This window comes from Nerophis lumbriciformis, linkage group LG17, assembly GCF_033978685.3.
Source record: "Nerophis lumbriciformis linkage group LG17, RoL_Nlum_v2.1, whole genome shotgun sequence".
Lineage (NCBI taxonomy): Eukaryota > Metazoa > Chordata > Actinopteri > Syngnathiformes > Syngnathidae > Nerophis > Nerophis lumbriciformis.
This window is the reverse complement of record NC_084564.2, coordinates 14,737,632-14,754,012: the sequence shown is the minus strand read 5'-3', so window position 1 is coordinate 14,754,012 and position 16,381 is coordinate 14,737,632.

Sequence of the window (16,381 nt, the reverse complement as noted above, 5' to 3'; positions counted from 1 at the left end):
CCTGTGGCGCGGTTCAAGACTGCTTGCATGCAGGTTATGTGCTCAGCACTTCGCTCATGTTCACCAAATCTTTCTGAGTGTTTCCAATCTCAATAGCCTGTCACAAAAGAATGCGTTTTTGGGGAAAACAGTTTGCATGCAAAGCAGTAAACATTACCAGTAGAGGGAGAGTACATCATCCACTCTCTTTGTACTCGTTGTCCATTGGGCAGGTGTGAAGTAAAATGTTCATTGTTTAGGCATCGGGTTTTGCCTCCTAGCCCACTGTTCCTCACAGAAGCTGGATAATGGCTGTGACGGTTGTGAAATGATTTTGCACCTCTTTGAATAAGAACTTCCTTCATTGACTCAGTGAGGGTATCAGCCCATTTAGCGGGATCACTAGGTAGAGTTGTCACTGTAGATGGTATTGAAGAAAGATTCAACTCATTTTCTATGCTGTCCAGAGGTGCAGTGACCTCACATTCATCCGAGCAACTGGCTACTGCTGAGTTGGTTGAATCATTAGCATCCGAAGCATTTGGTTCAGTGCGTACACTTGTAGTGGTCTCAGGATCTTGGGAGCTACATGCTAGCTCAGGTGCATTGCTAACCTTAGCTGAATTTGCAGTAGCATTTATAGAATTGCTTTCAGCAGATGTCTTTGTACTGAAGAAGCTGGAGATATTTGGAACACTCTCAAGTAAAACTGATTCCTTTTTTTTCTTTTCTTGCTGAATTTTTTTTCTAGCTCCTCCACTTAGACGTTTATGATCCATATTTCCCTTCTTTCTGTGCACATTGGCTCTTTGCCTATCACAACAGCTTAACCAACTATGTGTGTGTGTGTGTGTGTGTGTGCGTGTGTGTGTGTGTGTGTGTGTGTGTGTGTGTGAGTGATGCAATTTTCAAAACTAGCAATCTAGCATTAACAGGATTGTAGTCAGCTGGAGGCGTGTCTTAATGAAATTAAACAATGGATGTCCGCTAACTTCTTGCAACTCAACGCCAAGAAAACAGAAATGCTGATTATCGGTCCTGCTAAACACCGACATTTATTTAATAATACCACCTTAACATTTGACAACCAAACAATTACACAAGGCGAATCAGTAAAGAATCTGGGTATTATCTTCGACCCAACTCTCTCGTTTGAATCACACATTAAGAGTGTTACTAAAACGGCCTTCTTTCATCTCCGTAATATCGCTAAAATTCGTTCTATTTTATCCACTAGCGACGCTGAGATCATTATTCATGCGTTCGTTACGTCTCGTCTCGACTACTGTAACGTATTATTTTCGGGTCTCCCTATGTCTAGCATTAAAAAATTACAGTTGGTACAAAATGCGGCTGCTAGACTTTTGACAAGAACAAGAAAGTTTGATCATATTACGCCTATACTGGCTCACCTGCACTGGCTTCCTGTGCACTTAAGATGTGACTTTAAGGTTTTACTACTTACGTATAAAATACTACACGGTCTAGCTCCGTCCTATCTTGTCGATTGCATTGTACCATATGTCCCGGCAAGAAATCTGCGTTCAAAGAACTCCGGCTTATTAGTGATTCCCAGAGCCCAAAAAAAGTCTGCGGGCTATAGAGCGTTTTCTATTCGGGCTCCAGTACTATGGAATGCCCTCCCGGTAACAATTAGAGATGCTACCTCAGTAGAAGCATTTAAGTCCCATCTTAAAACTCATTTGTATACTCTAGCCTTTAAATAGCCCCCCTGTTGGACCAGTTGATCTGCCGTTTCTTTTCTTTTCTCCTCTGCTCCCCTTTTCCTTGGGGGGGGGCACAGGTCCGGTGGCCATGGATGAAGTGCTGGCTGTCCAGAGTCGGGGCCCAGGGTGGACCGCTCGCCTGTGCATCGGCTGGGAACATCTCTGCGCTGCTGACCCGTCTCCGCTCGGGATGGTGTCCTGCTGGCCCCACTATGGACTGGACTCTTACTATTATGTTGGATCCACTATGGACTGGACTCTCACAATATTATGTCAGACCCACTCGACATCCATTGCTTTCGGTCTCCCCTAGAGGGGGGGGGGTTACCCACATATGCGGTCCTCTCCAAGGTTTCTCATAGTCATTCACATCGACGTCCCACTGGGGTGAGTTTTTCCTTGCCCGTATGTGGGCTTTGTACCGAGGATGTCGTTGTGACTTGTGCAGCCCTTTGAGACACTTGTGATTTAGGGCTATATAAATAAAGATTGATTGATTGATTGATTGAACAGTCAAAAGCAGAAATCAGCTGATTTCTATAAGAACTGATAACAGATTTCCAATCAATGCTAAACTCAGACAGCGAAAGTCACTAGATGACGTTTTGAGTCGCCAGTCATGTATGGCCAAAAGTCTCTAAATCGAATGCCAACGTTGCTTAATCGCCAACACACTGGGACTCACTGAAGGACTGACAGTGAATAAAAAAAGATGATTAAGATAATTGTGTACTTTTCTCTTCTGATATTTTCACTAAGGACCCCAAGCTATCTGCATGCTGCAACAATGTCTGACAGACAGGAGAGCGGAGTGGTCAGTGATGAATGGCAAGGGAACAGACTGATTTGTACTGAGGAGAAAGAGAGAGCCAATTACAGTGAAATAAATTCCAAAAGAGCCAAGTGACTAGCTGAAGGCAGGGACAAATGCCTTGGAGTGACCAACAAGAGTGCAAAGTACCAAATGGCAAAATGTGGGAAGACCAACAGGCAGATCTGCTTTTACCACTTATCTTCACAACCAAAAAGTCGCTAAATGATGTTTTCAGTCGCTAGCTAGGTATGGCCAAAAGACGCGAAATCTAGCGGTAAAGTCGCTCAATCACACTGACAGTGAAACAAATAATTTTTAAAAAGATAGTAATCGTACAATGTCTTGTACTTTTGTCTTCTTTCTTAATATTTCTCAAAGGACACCAAAATGTCGCTATCTGCAGGCAGCTTGCTAGCTATGATGGCAGCAACAATGTACCTTAGAGTGACTGACCAACAAGAGCTCAAAGTACCTAATGGCAAAATGTGGAGAGACAGACACAATAAAATGCATTAAGATGAAGAGAACTGTTGCTATTATTAATTTTAACAACAACCAGAAAGTCGCTAAATGTCACCAGCCAGGTATGGCCAAAAGTCGCTTAATTGGCCACACACAGTAACAGAGAAACAAACAAACAAACAAAAAGATCATAAAGATAATAGTTGTACAACTTTGTGTACTTTTGTCTACTTTCTAAATATTTTCACAAAGGACACCAAAATGTTGCTATCTGCAGGCAGCTTGCTGGCTATGATGGCAGCAACGATGTCTGCCAGACAGGAGAGAGTGGTCAGTGACGATCGAATCGAGAAAATGACAAAATGGGTCAAAGACCAAAAAGTTATTAACTGACAGCAGTGACAAATGTCAGACTGTAAACTTTTTTGAAAGAAAAGGACAAAATGGGAAGATGCTGATAATAACAGCAAAATGGAAAATATAAGAATTTCCAAGTAATGCTCAACTCAAGTGTGTGTGTGTCGTGTGTGTGTGCGCGTTAAACTTCTTGTGGAATGATTTCAAATTATCTCTGAGTCTGAACTGAGGGAAAGGAAACCAAATTTTGAGCAGTCACTCACGAGTTCAAAGTACCAAATGAGGAGATTCTAAAAGAACAGACCGGTTTATGAAAGACTCGATGGGGGAGGGGCACAGCTAAGAATACTTGAGTGAGATTCTGTGATCCAAATTCGAGATAGAGCTTTTTGATAATGATAATTTGTCAGAGTAAGGTTGTGTAATCAAAATTTGAGAATGAGCTTTGCCAATCAATCAAGAATATTTGCATTAAGTTCTGTGATCAAAATTCAGAAACAACCTTTAATAATTGATAAAGAATATGTGAGTGAGGTTGTGTGATCCAATTTGAGAATTAGCTTTGATAATAATGATTGAGAGCCTCTGGCCCTCTGTGGATCGTGGCCGCGGGGCCAAGTTGGCCTGGCCCCTTGGGGCCTCTGACCCTCTATGGATCGGGGCCAAGTTGGCATGACCCCTCGGGGCCTCTGGCCCTCTATGGATCGTGGCCGCGGGGCCAAGTTGGCCTGACCCCTTGGGGCCTCAGGCCCTCTGTGGGTCGCGGCCGCGGGGCCAAGTTGACCTGGCCCGTTGGGGCCTCTTACCCTCTATGGATCGTGGCCGCGGGGCCAAGTTGACCTGGCCCCTTGGGGCCTCTGGCCTTCTGTGGGTCGCAGCCGCGGGGCCAAGTTGGCCTGGCCCTTTGGGGCCTATGACCCTCTGTGGGTCGTGGCCGCGGGGCCAAGTTGACCTGGCCCCTTGGGGCCTCTGACCGTCTATGGATCATGGCCGCGGGGCCATGTTGGCCTGGCCCCTTGGGGCCTCTGGCCCTCTGTGGGTCGCGGCCGCGGGGCCAAGTTGACCTGGCCCCTTGGGGCCTCTGACCCTCTATGGATCATGGCCGCGGGGCCAAGTTGGCCTGGCCCCTTGGGGCCTAAGATTATTATTTTTGCAAAAGTAGTTTTGCATGCGTCGCGGCCGCGGGGCCAAGTTGGCCTGGCCCCTTGGGGCCTCTGGCCCCCTGGGCCTGGGCCCGGTAGGCCCGTTCATTAATCCACCTATGCCCATTTTAGCAAGAATGTTTAATGATTCCTTCAACGCCGGCCGCTTACCAAGGACCTTGTCAGAGGTTTCTATTTCACTACTTCTTAAGAAAGACAGAGATGCTACCTCTTGTGGTAGCTACAGACCGATCTCACTTTTGAAAGTGGACTGCAAAATTCTGGCGAAAGTTCTCTCTATACGTCTTCAAGCCGTGATGCCCTCAATAATTTCGGCTGATCAGACAGGTTTCACGCTGGGGAGGCATCCATTCTTCAATTCCAGAAGATTGTTGAATATAGTTCTCTCTCCACCATCTGATACTCCGGAGGTTGTGGTGGCACTGGATGCGGAGAAGGCGTTCGATAGGGTGGAGTGGGGCTACTTATTTTTTATTATGGAGAAATTTGGTTTTGATTCTAAATTTATTTCTTGGGTTAGAGTCCTGTACGAGACTCCACTTGCCTCCGTACATACTAACGGCATCCGTTCAGCGTACTTCCCTCTCCAGCGTGGGACCCGGCAGGGATGTCCACTTTCACCCTTGCTGTTTAATATAGCCATTGAACCGCTTGCTATTTGGCTTTAGAATTGGGAGGAATTTAAGGGTATCACTCGTTTCGGTCGGGTTCATAAGCTTTCCCTATATGCCGACGATCTTCTGTTGTTCGTTTCAGACCCCTCATCCTCGCTTCCCCATATACTATCGATTCTGGATCAGTTCGGTCGTTTGTCAGGGTACAAACTGAATATTCAGAAAAGGGAACTATTTTTTGTGAATAATTTGGCAAGGTCACTCCCGCGCTCACAATTCCCCTTTAAGATCTCGGAGGAAGGATTTAAATACTTGGGTGTGTTCGTCTCGAATTCTCCCACAGAGCTGTTCCGGAAAAACTTTCAAGCACTGTTGGACAAATGTAAATCGGACTTGTCCAGGTGGGCTGCCCTCCCCCTATCCCTAGTTGGCCGCATTAACCTCATAAAAATGATTTTACTTCCGAAATTTTTATATCTCTTTCAGCACATCCCTATATGTCTCAAAAAATAATTTTTTTTTGTTGGCCTTGATCAACAACTTCTTGCTTTCATTTGGCAAAACAGGCCAGCCCGCCTTGGGAAAGCCACTCTACAGCTCCCTAAGGCGGAGGGTGGTCTAGCACTTCCAAACTTTAGAAATTATTTCTGGGCCTGCAATATTAATAAACTTCTGTACTGGGCCCATTGCGACTCCCCAGCCGCCTGTCCACCTTGGGCTCACATAGAGGTGGCATCGTCTAATGGTTCCCTGCACGCGGTGATTTGCTCACAGCTACCATTATGTTCATTGGGGACCTCCCTAAACCCAGTTGTTAAAAATACCATTAAAATTTGGACTCAATTTAGGAAACATCACGGCTTACACAAGGCTTCCAGCGGTGCTCCGATTTTGAACAATCCCGCCTTGCTCCCTGCCTGCTCTGATTCTGCGTTTCGAACTTGGTCGACTAACGGACTTAAAATTCTCAATGACCTGTACCACGATGGAGTGTTCTCTTCCTTCGCTTCTCTGTCAACAAGATACAATCTGCCTAATACTCATTTCTTTCGATACCTCCAAACAAGGCATTTTATTAAAAAACAATTTCCTCATTTTCCCAACCGCCCCCCAGAAGCAGAAATCGATCGGTTTCTCTCCTTTGACTCTGACCAACGACGTTTAATATCTGTCATATATAATGAAATCGGCCTTCTGAATCCACTTAATACTTCACCTGTCAGAGAATCATGGGAGCATGACCTTGGAGCACCTATACCTGACGGGAGGTGGAGGGAGGCTTTGAGGCATGGCCTAATACAATGCAAGGTATTACATAAAGCACATTTCACCAATGCTAGACTGGCTAAAATATACCCCAACCATAGCGACACTTGTAACCGCTGTAGGCAATCCCCAGCTGACCATTTGCATATGTTCTGGACGTGCCCAAAACTCTCAAGTTTTTGGTCGGCTATTTTCGACACTGTTGGGCAGGCCCTCGATAGGACAATAACACCCAGCCCGCTGACTGCCCTTTTTGGCGTTCCCCAGGTGGACGGTTTACCTGCAACCGCTCGTCATGTCATTGCGTTAATGACTCTGCTGGCTAGGCGTACAATTCTTTTTAAATGGAAGCTTGCGTCTCCGCCGAGCCATAACAGTTGGATACAAGATGTATTACGGTGTCTCCAGTTAGAGAAGCTTCGGTTCTCCCAGAAAGGATCTGTGTCATCTTTCCATAAAACTTGGGGCCCCCTCCTAGACCTTATTAGAGACAAGCTTGACATCACCCCAAGCGATTCGAGTAACACAACTTAGACAGAGCTGACCGCTGAAGCCCCCCCCCCCCCCCCGCCCCCCCGACCCTCACTCCCTGTGTTTATTTACTTTTACGTTTTATTTTTATATATTTATTAATTTTTTTTTTTTTGCACATCTTATGTAGTATTTATTTATTTATTTACCTTATTTATTTTTTGTTTATCTTTAATATATTTGTTAGATTGAATCTAAGTTTGCATATATTCATGTGTGTCTATATTTGTTGTGGGCACTAGGTGACAATTACCTTGGGAATTAAAGTGGGTGGGTACTGTAAGGGGTGGGGTTTACTATGTTACATATTGTAAAATGTGCAGATGCCTCAACTTGCTGTTGCCATGATCCATTATACTGTACTGTCTGCAAAATTCAATAAAAATATTTGAAAAAAAAAAACAAAACAAAAAACGCATATTGTTGATGTTGAATGCCACAGGTGAATTAATTTATATATCATGTAGGTGATGGTTTTATCTTGTGTTTTTTACCACTGGCCTCGTTACGGATGTCTGACCCAAAACTATTAATGCTTTGAATGCCAAAAGTCAACCATTGGTAGTCTAATGAGAGACTAATGAGGGGAATTAAGGATTTCAAGTAGAGCTGATCACCAGATGTTTGCATTCATTGCTCTCTCCAATTGAGGCCCATAAAAAGGCTCCATCAGTCTCTCAGTGAGTCCATTCACAGGTCCGCCAACATCAGGGACGGTCCCCCTCCCTGCCGTGCGAGCCGGGTCGGGCCCCCTCGTCCCCATGCAGCCCCACACAGTGAGAAGGCCCCGCCAGAAAGGTGAACATTAACCCCGCTCCCATTCGGCAGGCCGTAAATCACCAAGGCGTCCAACGTCCAGCGGCTGACAGCATCAGCATGACAACATCCATCTGTCAGCTCGGACGCGTCCTACTGTAGCTCGCATGCTAATAACGACAATGTCGCAACGCAACACAATCACACGAGAAGCCGTAAAAGCTTCATTTGATACAACGTTACACAAGCTAGATGGGTCATGATAGATCATCATTTATTAACATGTATATGCTTAGAATCTATTTAGTTCATTTTTGGGTTGAATTTATCTAAAAAAAAAAATTACTTTCAAATTATTATTACATATACATTATTTTATATATATTATATGATTTATATAATTTTTTGCTTCATGGAAAAAAATTCTAGAGTATTTTTTGTTATTTGTGAATGATTTTGTCATTAGTTTTCTTTGTTGGTCTGAAAAATAATCTTTTGGTAAGATATATTTGTAATGTTGAAAGGAATTTACAGAAAATGATAATGACTAATAAAATGTAATAGCAATTCCTGAACATATCTCGATTGGGACACATATTTAGATACAAATATTTCAGAAGACAATTTTATTGAAGAAAAATAAGTTGTTGCAATTATACAGTGTAATTGACATTTTCTATTTTTTTATTAATTTCATCATCATTATTTGACAAATAACATATTATATTTTCTTAATGTTTTTTTTATATTTCTAATGGTTTTGTTGCTATTTCTTTTTAAATAAAGTGCAAATAATAATAATGTATTCAGGTTAAGATACTGTATGTTGTTGTTTTTACTGAAAATTGTAATAATATCATAAAAATGCTTCAAATGGCATTGATAGGATAAATATGTTTTAAAAAAAACAATTTCAGGGTCAAGAAAACCAGCCCTTGAAAAATATGTATTGTGATGTAATACAATATAATTACTGTATTTCATTTTTTTTAAATTAATGTTAATGTTAATAATGTTATTATTCAAAACATTTATTTGAATGTAAACATTTGTTTTAAATTTTGTTTTTATTATTATTTATTTATTTTTAATAAAGTAAAAAGAAAAAAATATTCAGGTTAAGATACGTTGAATTTACAGAATATTATAAGGGATACAATAAAAATGCTTAATTGGTACACATATTTAAAGAAAACAATTTCAGTAGCTGGAAAACCTTCCATTTTTAATAAAGAAAAAAAATGTCCTTGCAATGTAATACAGTATAAATACTGTATTATATTTTTTTAATCCATCAACATTATCCTAAATATTAAAAACTAAATATATGTTTTTACATGTTTTTCCAATATTTTTCAATGATTTTGTTATTATATTTCTGGTTTTTTTTAAAGTTTTTTTTAATAAAGTAAAAAAAAAAAAAAAAAAAAAAAAAAAAAAAAATCAGGTTATGACACAGTGACAGGAATTTAAAGAAACGTATATTATTTTAATAAATATAATAAAAATATTTCAAACAGCATACATAAAAACATCAAATATTTTTTTTCCCAAAAATAATTTCATTTAATTTTAGTTTGATCAACATTATCTAAAATAACATATGTTATATTAATAAAATAAATAAAACCATTAAAAAAATCAACAAAATTATTTTATTATTTTCCTTTTTTGTTGTAGCTTTTTAAAAGTAAAAAAAAGAAAAAAGAAAAAGAAACATTTCGTTTAAGCCATCTAATAATGTTGACATGAATTTTTAAGTAATTTATAATAAATACATATGATACAAATGGATAAACCCACATTAGTAGGAAGATATTGTCCACATGATTTAGTGTAAAATATGACAAGTCGGTCTGTGTTCATTCTATTTCCAATTCTGAAACACAAATCAAAAAACAAAGTTAGGGCCGTTTTTCGGTTTGTATTATATATGGCAGATTTGAAAACAAACACAAAAGGGTTGATTTTCATTCAAATATTGCCATAAAATTGGATTTTGTGCTGTTTTCCATTTATGGATTTTAATGTTTTCAGATAAACTCAAAAATCCAATTCATGTTTATCCAAAATGCAAAAAAGTGTTTATCTGTGTGATGACAAATTGAACCGGAAGTAGTATTTTAGCTCTTCCTTTGTGTTTAGCATGTTTTTAGCACAACGGTCCGATTTCCAATTCTTAAATGCAAATCAAAAAACAAATTCCGGGACAATTTTTCTATTTTCATTTCTGAAACAAAAGTTGGACAACTATTTAATGACACTTTTTTAAAACGACAATAGGACTCCTGCTGAACAAAGATGTTACCGTTGTGCTAAAAACATGCTAAACGCTATGGAAAAGCTAAAATACTACTTCCGGTTCAATTTGTCATCACACAGATAAACACGCCTTTTTGCATTTTGGATGAACATATATTCGATTTTTGTGTTTACCTGGAAAAATAAAAATCCATAAAAGGAAAAATGCACAAAATCCAATTTTATGGCAATATTTTAATGAAAATCAACCCCTTTTTGTTTGTTTTAAAATCTGGCATATACATATAATAAAAATCGAAAAACGGCTCTATTTTGTGTCCTGATTTGCATTTAAGAATTGGAAATAGAATGAACGGAAGGTACACGGACCCATAACGGTAACATCTTTGTTCAGCAGGAGTCCTATTGTCGTTTTAAAAAAGTGTCATTAAATTGTTGTCCAACTTTTGTTTCAGAGATGAAAATAAACAAAAATGGCCCGAAATTAGTTTTTTTTATTTGCATCTAAGAATTGGAAATGGAGTGAACGGAAAGTGCACAAACGGAAATTTACAATCCTGCGCGCGCTCTGAGGTCCGAGAGCCAGCTCCAGCTCGTGGTGCCCAAGACCAGACTTAAAACCAGGGGGAGACAGGGCCTTCTCTGTGGTCGGCTCTAAGCTCTGGAACACTCTGCCCCTCCATGTTCCAACTGCTCCCACAGTGGAGTGTTTTAAGTCTCCTCTTAAGACCCACTTTTATTCTCTGGCTTTTAACACTACGTGAGTTGTGTGGTCCTCTGTTGTCCTCTGTGTTTTTAAAATTTTTGATTTCTATTTACTGTTTTAATTGGTTTTACCCTTTAAAATCGTTTTTAATCATATTTATTTTATATTGGTTTTATATGTATTTATTTTTATTTTTTATTCAGTCATTGGTGGAGCTAAGGGTAATATTTGAATAGGGATGTCCGATAATGGCTTTTTGCCGATATCCGATATTCCGATATTGTCCAACTCTTTAATTACCAATACCGATATCAACCGATACCGATATCAACCGATATATACAGTCGTGGAATTAACACATTATTATGCCTAATTTGGATAACCAGGTATGGTGAAAATAAGGTCCTTTTTTGAAAAATTAATAAAATAAGATAAATAAATAAATAAAAATGTCTTGAATAAAAAAGAAAGTAAAACAATATAAAAACAGTTACATAGAAACTAGTAATTAATGAAAATGAGTCAAATTAACTGTTAAAGGTTAGTACTATTAGTGGACCAATCATGTGTGCTTACGGACTGTATCCCTTGCAGACTGTATTGATATATATTGATATATAATGTAGGAACCAGAATATTCATAACAGAAAGAAACAACCCTTTTGTGTGAATGAGTGTGAATGAGTGTAAATGGGGGAGGGAGGTTTTTTGGGTTGGTGCACTAATTGTAAGTGTATCTTGTGTTTTTTATGTTGATTTAATTATAAAAAAAAAAAACAAACAAAAAAAAAGAAAACGATACTAATAATAAAAAAAACGATACTGATAATTCCCGCTATTACATTTTAACGCATTTATCTCTATATTTGAATATTGTTTTTAATATTGTTGTGCAGCACTTTGGAAACATGTTGTTGTTTAAATGTGCTATATAAATAAAGTGGATTGGGTTGATTGGATACACGGACACAAGTCCCTATAGGAAGCTATGATGTGTGTCGTACTTTCATTATTGCAGCGAAAACATAGCAAAAATGAATTGAAGTGACCCTGTAGGTGGTACAAGAAGGTGAGTGGGCGTCGCCATGGCGACACGACTCATCTCCATGACACAAGAGCGCGGTCCTTGATGCGGGACGTCATGATGGAGGACCGCTGTCAGCCCCCGACATGTGTATGAAAATTCTCCATCCAAAAAGTGGCCTCTGTCGCAGTGACCAATTAGCCCTGGCGGAGCGTGGCCTCCTGACCCTTGACCCCTGCTGGGCAGTCTTATCCATTAACCCCCGTGGGCCTCAGCTGGAGTTGATGTAGCGTCCTTTCTTGTGGCACGCATAAACACACGGCAACGTACGCGACCTCCATTCATAAATGCTCATTCAATAGCAATGGAACTAAACTTTGGACTTATCGACACTGTACTTTTTAATACCACGTGGTTCTGACTCAGCAGTTAAAGCGCTTCGCGAACTGCGGCGAGGTACAAGGAGGCGGAGGAAGAAAGGAAAAAAAAGCGGGGAAAAAAAAAGAAAAAAGCCCTGCTCAGATCTTTGGAGGCTTCCTGGGTGCCAAAATCAAAGAGGCCATTGAGAAGCAAACTGAGCAACGTCAGTGGATTACAAGGACCCGGCCCAGCGGGGCGCCGGGCTGCAGGTCAACGGGAGGATACCGAGAACATGGCTCGGTAGTTAGCGCGCGTATGACCTCAGCGACAATGTCCTCACTGGACCATCTTTACCGCCTTAGAGAGGGTCAAAACATTAGGAACAGCACAAACCACGAGTTACATTTTTGTTAGCATTTTTCTGTACAAACAGGAATGCTTATTGGTTGTAAACATGTCAGGTGACGTGTATTTGCATAATGAAGGAGGGTGTGGCCTAAATATATTCAAAAAGAATCCACATTTCAGTGTTTTAAACATAATTATTAGAGATGTCTGATAATATCGGCAGGCCGATATTATCGGCCGATAAATGCTTTAAAATGTAATATCAAGTTTATTTAATTGATGTATTTGTAGATATTACTTTGTTTTTTTTGTTGTTTCTTTCTTTTTGGGGGGGGAAGGGGGTGGTATGGGTGGGATATAAACAAAAATATTTTGACATTTAGGGCAGACAATAGATATATGATTTATGTAAATATGATGTAATGGATGTCAATAAAAAAAAAAAGAAAAAAGAAATAAATAAATAAAATGTAATATCGGAAATTATCGGTATCTGTTTTTTATTATCGGTATCGTTTTTTTTTGGTTTTTTTAATAAAATCAACATAAAAAACACAAGATACTCTTACAATTAGTGCACCAACCCAAAAAATACTAAAGTAAAGTACTAATAACCTTTAACAGTTAATTTGACTCAGTTTCATTAATTACTAGTTTCTATGTAACTGTTTTTATATTGTTTTACTTTCTTTTTTATTCAAGGAAATGTTTTTAATTTATTTATCTTATTTTATTTTATTTTTAAATGACCTTATCTTCACCATACCTGGTTGTCCAAATTAGGCATGATAATGTGTTAATTCCACGACTGTATATATCGGTATCGGTTGATAACGGTATCGTTGATTAAAGAGTTGGACAGTATCGGAATATCGGCAAAAAGCCATTATCGGACATCCCTAATAATTATGTTATGAATCTACAAAAAAACAGTGAAGTTGGCACGTTGTGTAATTCGTACATAAAAACAGAATACAATAATTTGCAAATCCTTTTCAACCTATTTTGTTGAAATATTTAATGTTTGAATTAAGAATTTTTTTTTTTTTTTTTCAAATAATCATTAACTTAGAATTTAATGGCAGCAACACATTACAAAAAAGTTGGCACAGGGGCATTTTTACCACTGTGTTACATGGCCTTTCCTTTTAACAACACTCCGTAAACGTTTGGGAACTGAGGAAACACATTTTTTAAGCTTCTCAGGTGGAATTCTTTCCCATTCTTGCTTGATGTACAGCTTAAGTTGTTCAACAGTCCGGGGGTCTCCGTTGTGGTATTTTAGGCTTCATAATGCGCCACACATTTTCAATGGGAGACAGGTCTGGACTACAGGCAGGCCAGTCTAGTACCTGCACTCTTTTACTATGAAGCCACACTGTTGTAACACGTGGCTTGGCATTGTCTTGCTGAAATGAGCATGATAGCGTTGCTTGGATGGCAACATATGTTGCTTCTAAACTTGTATGTACCTTTCAGCATTGTTCCAAATAAGTGTTTGATGAGCATTCCTCAACGTTCTCCGTTTTTTTGCCACTTGTGCCAGCCTTTTTGAAACATGTTGCTGGCATCATATTCCAAATGAGCTAATATTTACAAAACATAACAACATTTTGAAGTACGAACGTTAAGTATCTTGTCTTTGCAGTCTATTCAATTGAATATAGGTTGAAAAGGATTAGCAAATCATTGTATTTTGTTTTTATTTACCATTTACACAACCTGCCAACTTCACTGGTTTGGGGGTTTGTATTTTCATAATTATTTGAATAACATAATATGGGACATTTTTTACTGTGTTGAAGCTACAAAATATGTGGGACATTCCAAGTTTTATTTAATGTACTAACTTGATAATTCTATGGTAATAACTCACTCCTGTTACTTACACTCCTGTTAGCCAAATACTTTTATACTAAAATAAAACAAAGGCGCCTGAGGTGCGCCAATACACATTTTTGAATAGTTTTATATATATATATATATATATATATATATATATATATATATATATATATATATATATATATATATAAATAAAACTGTTCAAAAATATATACATGAATATATACCCGATATATATTTACTTAAAATTGTCATGTCTGTGTGATCATGTTTTGTTTTAGTCATGTTCGGTTTTGTTTTTGGACTTTTTGTGCACTTTTGTTTGTTTTGTCACCATAGCAACCATTAGTTTCACCTGGTTCACATCCTCATGTCACGCACCTGTCTCACGTTTTCACATTTTGCGTCACGCACCTGCTGTCACTAATCATGTCACTATTATTTAAGCTCACAGTTGCCAGGCTGTCTTGCTCATACTGTCAAGACTTGGTCCTTGGGGTTTGTTTTTCCGGAAGGCAACGGAAAATTGGCGCGGGCAAGACGTGAGTGGGAGTACATGTTTAATATTTAAACTCAAAAGGCTCAAAAAGGTATAAACAAAAGGCGCTCACAGCGGAGGTAAAACAACTTGGCTATGAAAACAAAAGGCGCGCACAAAGGCGGAAAACTATGAACAAGAAACAAAAACTTACTTGGCATGGAACTGTGAACATGACATGAAGAAGCGTGATCATAAAGTTGTGCAGAGCATAAATGTGATGTCGCCAGCAAGACAGCCTGGCAACTGTGAGCTTAAATAATAGTGACATGATTAGTGACAGCAGGTGCGTGACGCAAAATGTGAAAACGTGAGACAAGTGCGTGACATAAGGATGGGAACCAGGTGAAACTAATGGTTGCTATGGTGACAAAACAAACAAAAGTGCACAAAAAGTCCAAAAACAAAACCAAACACGACTAAAACAAAACATGATCACACAGACATGACAAAAATGTCAGAAAAATATAATATATATATATATACAGTATATATGTATATATACATATATTTACTCAAAAAAAAAAAAAATACAATATATATATATATATATATATATATATATATATATATATATATATGATACGCTCTTGTACTTGGTATCATTACAGCGGATGTCAAGTGTAGATCCACCAATGGCATTTGTTTACATTTTGATGCCGGTGAGCTATGGTGTGTCGTGAAGCCTGTTTAGTCGCCCTGCAGGGATGATACTTGTAAGAAACTAGCTTTTTAGAGGCGATATAGTACCGAATATGATTCATTAGTATCGCGGTACTGTACCGATACCGAACAACCCTAGTTTGGAGGCGTTTCCATTATTTAGTAGTCCACTATTCACTGGTGACCTGGGATCATAACCCAGAGAGTAGCGAGTAGGGCTTCGACTCTTTGGGTGTCCCACGGTTCGATTCAATATCGATTCTTGGGGTCACGATTAGATTCTAAATCGATTTTTTTCGATTCTCGATTCAAAAACGATATTTTTCCCGATTCAAAAGGATTCTCTATTCATTCAATACATAGGATTTCAGCAGGATCTACCCCAGTCTGCTGACATGCAAGCAGAGTAGTAGATTTTTGTAAAAAGCTTTTATAATTGTAAAGGACAATATTTTATCAACTGATTGCAATAATGTAAATTTGTTTTAACTATTAAATGAACCAAAAATATGACTTATTTTAACTTTGTGAAAATATTGGACACAGTGTGTTGTCAAGCTTATGAGATGTGATGCAAGTGTAAGCCATTGTGACACTATTGTTCTTTTTTTTTTTTATAAATGTCTAATAATAATGTCATTGAGGGATTTTTAATCACTGCTATGTTGAAATTGTTACTAATATTAATACTGTTGTTGATAATATTCATTTTTGTGTCACTACTTTTGGTTTGTTCTGTGTCGTGTTTGTGTCTCCTCTCAATTGCTCTGTTTATTGCAGTTCTGAGTGTTGCATTGTTATGGTATTGTTGTGTATTGTTTTGTTGGATTGATTAATTAAAAATTTTTTTTTTTTAAATTAACAAAAAAACAAAACAAAAAAACTATTTTTAAAAAAAGAGAATTGATTCTGAATCGCACAACGTGAGAATCGCGATTCGAATTTGAATCGTTATTTTCCCACACC